Raw genomic sequence first — 7,678 nt, 5'->3', positions numbered from 1 at the left:
TCAACAGAAAGCCCAACAGTTAAAGCCCAATAACACCAAAATAGTCCAGTCGAGACAAGGGTGGTTGCGACTCGCAACCGAGATTACGACTCGCAACCGAGGTCTCGGTTCATCACGTTTTGGTTACGAGTCGCAACCAGAGGTTACGACTCGCAACTGGCGGTTCCGACTTAGCAGCAGTGGTTACGACTCGCAACCGGATTCGATACGCGTTGATTGCGACTCGCAACCGGGAGATCTCGACAAGACTTGATGTGGTCTCGAGTCGCAACCGAGGGTTCCGACTCGCAACCGCCGTTGCGTGCACCAGAATCCTTCTAGAACCTGTGCAGTGTACTATCCAATGGTATTGCATTTTCATGTAATTCGTGTACTATTCCCACTAACATGTTTTGTTGTCTGAATATACACCAAAACAGATCAAACAAGCAGAATCATGTTCATAACATATTCAAATTGTTCATCAAAATCACCAAGTGTTCATCATGTTCTAGGCTATCCTTTAACCGACCCAAAACAAGTATTTTCCACCTTTCATTTGCAATAATATCGGCATTTCTAGCAGCCCTACGTTACACACATCCAAAACATTCGAAGCATGCTAAGTTACCCAACTAGATTTCATACTTGATCCTATTTCTAGCATGTATGACCCAAGAACATATAAACACATAATATTCACCCTAGCTTATATCTATATCATTTAGTTATTTCAAGTCATGCATTTAGCTCACACAACACATTGTTTGATTTATCATAACAATCTATCACCTTTCAAACAAAATAAACCAACATCCAACTACTCAAAATAGTTTAAGCATCAAGAATCATCATTTTGAGGCAAACAACTATAGTATACTAACCGGTTAGATGTAAGGGTGTGAAGATCCGATGAATCGACTTTCGGGTGGTGATCTTGAGCTCGATCCGGGGGTCTTGGTGTCTCCGGTTGGTTCCGAGTAGGAAGAGGAGATGAGAGGAGGTTGATGATCTTAGGGTTTTAGGGTTTAGTGAGAGGAGATGAGGGTGAAAAATGGAAAAAGGGTGAGAGGGTTGGGTTATATAGGATCTCGAGTTGGGGCTAGGGGGTTCCGGGTTGGGTTCTCGGTCACAAGGCCCTAACCGGCCCAACTGCTACTGTTCACTCGAGACCGAGCATGTCTCGAGTCGGGTTGAGGTTTCGGCTCTAATATAACACCCGCATATATATCTATATACACATATACATAGACACACATAACATGTAACACAATAGTTCAAATTTTCATTTAATAAACACATATATACGTAAGTTACATCAAAAGGTTTCCCGGGAAAATCCGAAGTGTCACATTATCCCCAAGTTTTAAGAACTTTCGTCCCGAAAGTTAAAGCAGCCACTGTCAAGCTAGCGTAAGTGAAAGCGTTTCAACAGGGTGTCACATCATCCCCCCGTTAGTTTGGAATTTCGTCCCGAAATTCGGCTGTAGCTTCAGTGCTGGGGTTTTCGTTTGGGAACAACTGGGGATACTTGTGCTTCATCTGGTCTTCCCGCTCCCAGGTATACTCTGGGCCGCGTCGCGAGTTCCAACGGACTCGTACAAGAGGTATTTGGCTACGTTTGAGGATTTTGATCTCTCGATCAGTGATTTCAATCGGTTCCTCAGTAAAGTGTAGCTGTTCGTCAATAGTCAGTTCCTTGAAAGGAATTACGAGCGTTTCATCTGACAGACACTTCTTCAGATTGGATATGTGGAAAACGTTGTGTACCGCACTCAGTTCTTCAGGCAGGTTCAATCTATAAGCAACCTTACCGATTTTCTCAGTAATTTCGAATGGTCCGATATATCGCGGATTAAGCTTGCCCCATTTACCAAAGCGGACCACACCCTTCTAGGGTGAGACTTTAAGTAGAACCCGGTCACCGACCTGGAATTCCAATGGTTTCCTACGCTTATCAGCGTAACTCTTCTAACGGTCACGAGCTGCCGCCATGCGTTGTCTGATCTGGGCAATCTTTTCCGTTGTATCCACCACCATCTCTGGGCCCGTGATTTGACTATCACCGATTTCTGCCCAGCAGAGAACCGGCATTTACGACCGTACAATGCCTCAAAAGGTGCTGCCTGAATACTAGTGTGGTAACTGTTGTTATACGAGAACTCTACTAACGGTAGATGCTTCTCCCAGTTCTTGCCAAAATCGATCACACACGCTCTAAGCATGTCTTCTAGGGTTTGGATGGTGCGTTCAAACTGTCCATCCGTTTGCGGGTGATATGCGGTGCTCATGTCCAAGCGTGAGCCAAAGGATTTGTGCATAGCTTGCCACAATTCCGAAGTAAAACGAGCGTCCCGGTCGGAAATAATTGAGGTTGGCACTCCGTGCCTCGAAACTGCTTCCTTTAAGTAAATTTCCGCCAAGGTAGAAAACTTGTCTATTTCCTTAATAGCCAGAAAGTGCGCGGACTTGGTCAATCGATCTACTATTACCCAAATAGTGTCATTTCCGCGTTGAGACCTAGGTAGCCCTGTAACAAAATCCATGGAAATTTGCTCCCATTTCCATTTCGGGATTTCTGGTTGTTGGAGTAGACCTGCTGGCTTCTGGTATTCTGTCTTGACTCTTGCGCAAGTCAAACATTTGCTGACGTATGTTGCTATGTGGGCCTTCATGCCAGGCCACCAATATGTAGTCTTCAAGTCGTGGTACATCTTGTCCGAACCAGGATGTACGGAGTAGCGGGACTTGTGGGCTTCATCCATCACGAGTTCACGTAAACCTCCATAGAGAGGAACCCAAATGCGCCCTGTTACATAGTAAGCGCCATCTTCTTTCTGTTCTAGTCGCTGTCTCGATCCTCGCAGAGACTCAGCCCTGATGTTTTCCGGTTTCAATGCTTCAACTTGAGCATTTCGGATCTGGGTAGGGAGGTTGGACTGGATGGTAAGTTGCAATGCTCGCACGCGCTTCGGTACAGTGTCCTTTCGACTGAGGGCGTCTGCCACGACATTGGCCTTGCCCGGATGGTATTTGATGGCGCATTCGTAGTCATTCAAGAGTTCGACCCATCGACGTTGTCGCATGTTTAATTCCTTTTGCCTAAAGATATGCTCGAGACTCCTGTGATCGGTGTAAATAGTGCACTTGGTACCGTACAGGTAATGTCTCCATATCTTAAGAGCAAAAACCACTGCTCCCAGTTCCAAGTCATGCGTAGTGTAGTTCCTTTCGTGTGTCTTGAGTTGTCGTGAGGCGTAGGCAATAACTTTCTCACGTTGCATTAACACGCAACCGAGTCCATGAATAGACGCATCGCAGTAAACCACAAAGTCGTCAGTGCCTTCAGGCAACGAGAGAATAGGAGCGCTACAGAGGTTATCCTTAAGCCTCTAAAAAGCAGATTCCTGTGCTTCATTCCACTTGTAGACGATGCCTTTCTGAGTAAGAGTCATGAGGGGTTGTGCAATCTTTGAGAATCCCTGAATGAATCTGCGGTAGTAACCTGCCAAACCCAAGAATTGGCGAACTTCAGTGGGAGTCTTAGGTGTAGGCCAGTTCTTTATCGATTCGATCTTAGCTGGGTCCACATGAATTCCGTTCTTATTAACCACATGGCCGAGGAAATGGACTTCTCGAAGCCAGAAGTCACATTTCGAGAATTTGGCGTACAGCTGCTCGTTGCGAAGGAGTTCCAGAATAAGGCGTAGGTGTTGTTCATGCTCCTCCTGACTTTTCGAATAAATCAGGATGTCATCGATAAACACGATCACGAATTTGTCGAGGTAAGGCTTGCACACTCGGTTCATGAGATCCATGAAAACCGCAGGTGCGTTAGTCATTCCAAAAGGCATAACGAGGAACTCGTAATGACCATAACGAGTCCTGAATGCAGTCTTAGAGATGTCTTCATTACGAACTCTTAGCTGATGATAGCCTGATCGCAGGTCAATCTTGGAATAGTAGCTCGATCCTTGCAGCTGATCGAATAGGTCGTCGATGCGCGGGAGAGGGTAACGATTCTTGATGGTAACCTTGTTCAGCTCACGATAGTCGATGCACATTCGGAATGTGCCATCTTTCTTCTTGACAAAGAGTACTGGGGCTCCCCAGGGTGATGAACTAGGACGGATAAATCCTTTATCCAAAAGTTCCTGTAGTTGCGTAGAGAGTTCTTTCAGTTCTGCAGGGGCTAGACGGTACGGTGCACGAGCTATGGGTGCTGCTCCGGGAGCTAGCTCGATTTGGAATTCGACCTGACGGTGGGGAGGGAGTCCAGGTAGTTCCTCAGGAAATACCTCGGGATAGTCACGTACTACAGGAAAATCTTCAATCCTCTTTTCTGTTTCGTGGGTGTCGGTGACGAGTGCTAGGATAGCGGTGTGCCCTTTTTGTAAACACTTCTGGGCTTTCAGGAGCGAGATAATGCCTGTGACTTCTCCACCTTTGTTGCCTTGAACGATGAGGGGTTGGCCAGGACGACGAGGTATACGAACTGCTTTCTCTTGACAGAGGATCTCAGCGCGATGTTTGGATAACCAATCCATACCAATGACGACGTCGAAGCTTCCAAGCTTGACGGGGAAAAGATCGATACTAAACGTGTGGCCAGACAATTCTAGTGTGCAGTCGTGGATCATGTGCGTGGCCTCGATGTTCTTACCATTAGCTATCTCGACGATGTGCTTAGAACTTAATAATGCAGGCGGGTGCTTAAGTTTCTTACTAATGCGAAGGGATACATAACTGGCATCGGCACCGGAATCAAATAACACAGAAACATAACGATCATCAAGTAGGAACTTACCCGCCACGACGTTGGGATCGTTCCTTGCTTCACCAGCTCCAATCACGAAAGCTCTTCCCCTTGCACCATTTCCAGCATTGTTGTTTTGCTCATTGTTCCCAGCTCCCTGATTATTGTTGCGATTCTGATTCAGCTCAGGGTAATCCTTTCGCATATGCCCTGTTGCCCCGCATTTAAAACACGCCCGGTTGTTTCCCTGCTGCTGTTGCTGTTGAGGTTGTTGCTGATTCTACCTTGCTGGGAACTGACTCCTACAATCCTTGGCGTCGTGCCCCATCTTGTGGCATCGCTGACACTGACCCTTGTTACATGCCCCATTGTGATGCCTGTTACACTTGTTGCACTTAGGGTAGCTTCCCCGGTAGCCACCCTGTTGCTGAGTGCCCTTGTTGTTGTCAGTTTTCCTTTGTTGAGCTGGGGCTTGAGTAGAGTTAGCATCCTTGCCCTGATTTCCATCCCACTTTCGTTTACCATCACTAGAAGTTCCTTCCGCAGCACTGATCCTTTTGGGCAACCTGCCCTCTTCCACAGCCTGGTTGGTGAGTTTGTGGGCAAGACGAACCACAGGCTGTATGGCAGTGAGGTTGGCCGAGGTTACGTGGCTCCTGATTTCCGGGACTAAACCCTTGATGTACAATTCGATCCTTCGGTACATGGGTCGGGACATGTTTGGACAAAGAGCAGCATAGTCGTTGGACAGCTTGGTGTAGGTCTCAATCTCTGACCCAACCATCTTGAGTTCATAGTACTCGTCCTCGAGTTTGTGGATGTCATCCCTGTGACAGTACTCTTCCTTGATCATATCCTTAAAATCTTCCCATGCAGTAGCATTTGCAGTCTCCAAACCAAGCATTTGAATTTGCGCCTTCCACCATGAAAGTGCGCTTCCCTCAAGAGTACCAGTAGCAAACTTCACCCAATTAGCAGGGGGACACTCGCAGACAGCGAAGATAGCTTCGACCTTCTCGATCCAGTGCAGGAGACCTATGGCACCCTCAGTGCCACTGAATGGAAGAGGCTTGCAATCCATGAAGGTCTTGAAGGTACAGACACGTGGTTGCACAGGCGCAGGCTGACCTGTTGTGAGGAGTGAAGCGAAATAGGTTTAGAGGCGAAAAGACGATGTGGCGGTAGGATCTAAACATCCTAAAACAACGAGCTTACCTATAGGGTGAGCTGCAAAAGCTGCAGCCACAGTGTTGAGTAGGTTAGTGAACTGAGCCTGAGTCATGTTGACGTTTCCTCGTCCGCGTCCACTCATTGTCTTCATAACCAGAAAACGTAGTATGAGTGTGGTGTCGTAATATAGCGAGAAAGAGATAGAAGATAGAGGGCGTATCTATCTAATCAGGCAAACTAGTACGTATAGTAAAGCAGAAGCATAAGACAATTAAGCAAGCAAATATGGGTCCGAGCTATGAGGTCAGATAAGTCGAGCCTTGCACTTGGAGTGTAGTGTCGTCACGAGTCACGGGTTATAGTCTGGTTTTTTCTCAAAAAGATTTTCCCCTTTTTAAAACCAAGTTCACTATAACCAATGGCTCTGATACCAATCTGTCACACCCCCAAATTCCACCTGCGGATAACACCCGCTTTGAGGGCGTGACTGACCAGGATCCAGCCACCAATTATACTGAATAATTAAATTGATAACAAAAAGTAATACTTACTAACCATAAGATTAGCAAATATCAAGTTCAGAGTTTAAGGTTTCAAGTTCAAACAGTAATAAGTAGCGGAAGCATAAGTAAGACAGTTTAAACAAAGTTCATGGTTCAAAATAAGGTAACACCCCAACACAAGGGTGGACAGACACTACTCGTTCCCAAGCAGCAAGCTCCTTCGTCACTGGTTACCTGCAAAGCATGCAGTAAGGGGGGTCAACAATAATGCTGAGTGAGTTCACTAGTTGCCCAGTTTTAATTACCAAAAACTTGTTTCACCAGTTAATTTATCCGTTTATACATGCCATGGGGAGCTACCCCAAAAGTTAGCGACTAAACTGTTTTTCCAATACCGAACACTAGGTAACCGTTTGCGTTTCCGCAGGATGCCCCGATGTCAATGTTCTATCATCATTGACGGATGCCTGAGTACATTAGTTCACGGCCGATCCCATACCATGGCACGGTGTGAGGTTGGTAAAACCTAAATAGCGCTATCAACTAATAACCCGTTCGCCTGGCCCCGGCGACTAATCGGTATTATGTAGTAGGGACTTGAGTGATAGAGTTGCGTTTAGTGCCGTTTGGTTGCATTCCGTATAAACAGTAATTAACTAAAAGGTTTCCCAATACAAAGGGAAGGTAAAGTAAGTTTGTTCCCAGTAACTAGGGAAGGAATGTAAATGGTATCCCCTTTACAAGGGGATAGGGTTGTTCTAGTCTCGTGTCCCAAACCACCGGGACGCATGCTTTTAAGTTGTGAACTCACCTTGGGTTGCTCGGTAGATTATTTTACCCGGTCAAGTATGTTGGTCACCACGTCCTAACATGGTTACCAAATATGGGTCAAGTCGGGTACAAGTAACACATAGCGAACACGTATAGCAAACACATATAGCAAACACGTATAACATGCGAATACACAAACAGTTGGGTTATTGGGTCAGCCCTAAACAATCAGCAGTGACTAACATGCAGCCCAGTCAACAGAAAGCCCAACAGTTAAAGCCCAATAACACCAAAATAGTCCAGTCGAGACAAGGGTGGTTGCGACTCGCAACCGAGATTACGACTCGCAACCGAGGTCTCGGTTCATCACGTTTTGGTTACGAGTCGCAACCAAAGGTTACGACTCGCAACTGGCGGTTCCGACTTAGCAGCAGTGGTTACGACTTGCAACCGGATTCGATACGCGTTGATTGCGACTCGCAACCGGGAGATCTCGACA

Source organism: Helianthus annuus, chromosome 17 (assembly GCF_002127325.2).
Source record: "Helianthus annuus cultivar XRQ/B chromosome 17, HanXRQr2.0-SUNRISE, whole genome shotgun sequence".
Taxonomy (NCBI): domain Eukaryota; kingdom Viridiplantae; phylum Streptophyta; class Magnoliopsida; order Asterales; family Asteraceae; genus Helianthus; species Helianthus annuus.
Note: the sequence above shows the minus strand (reverse complement) of the source record.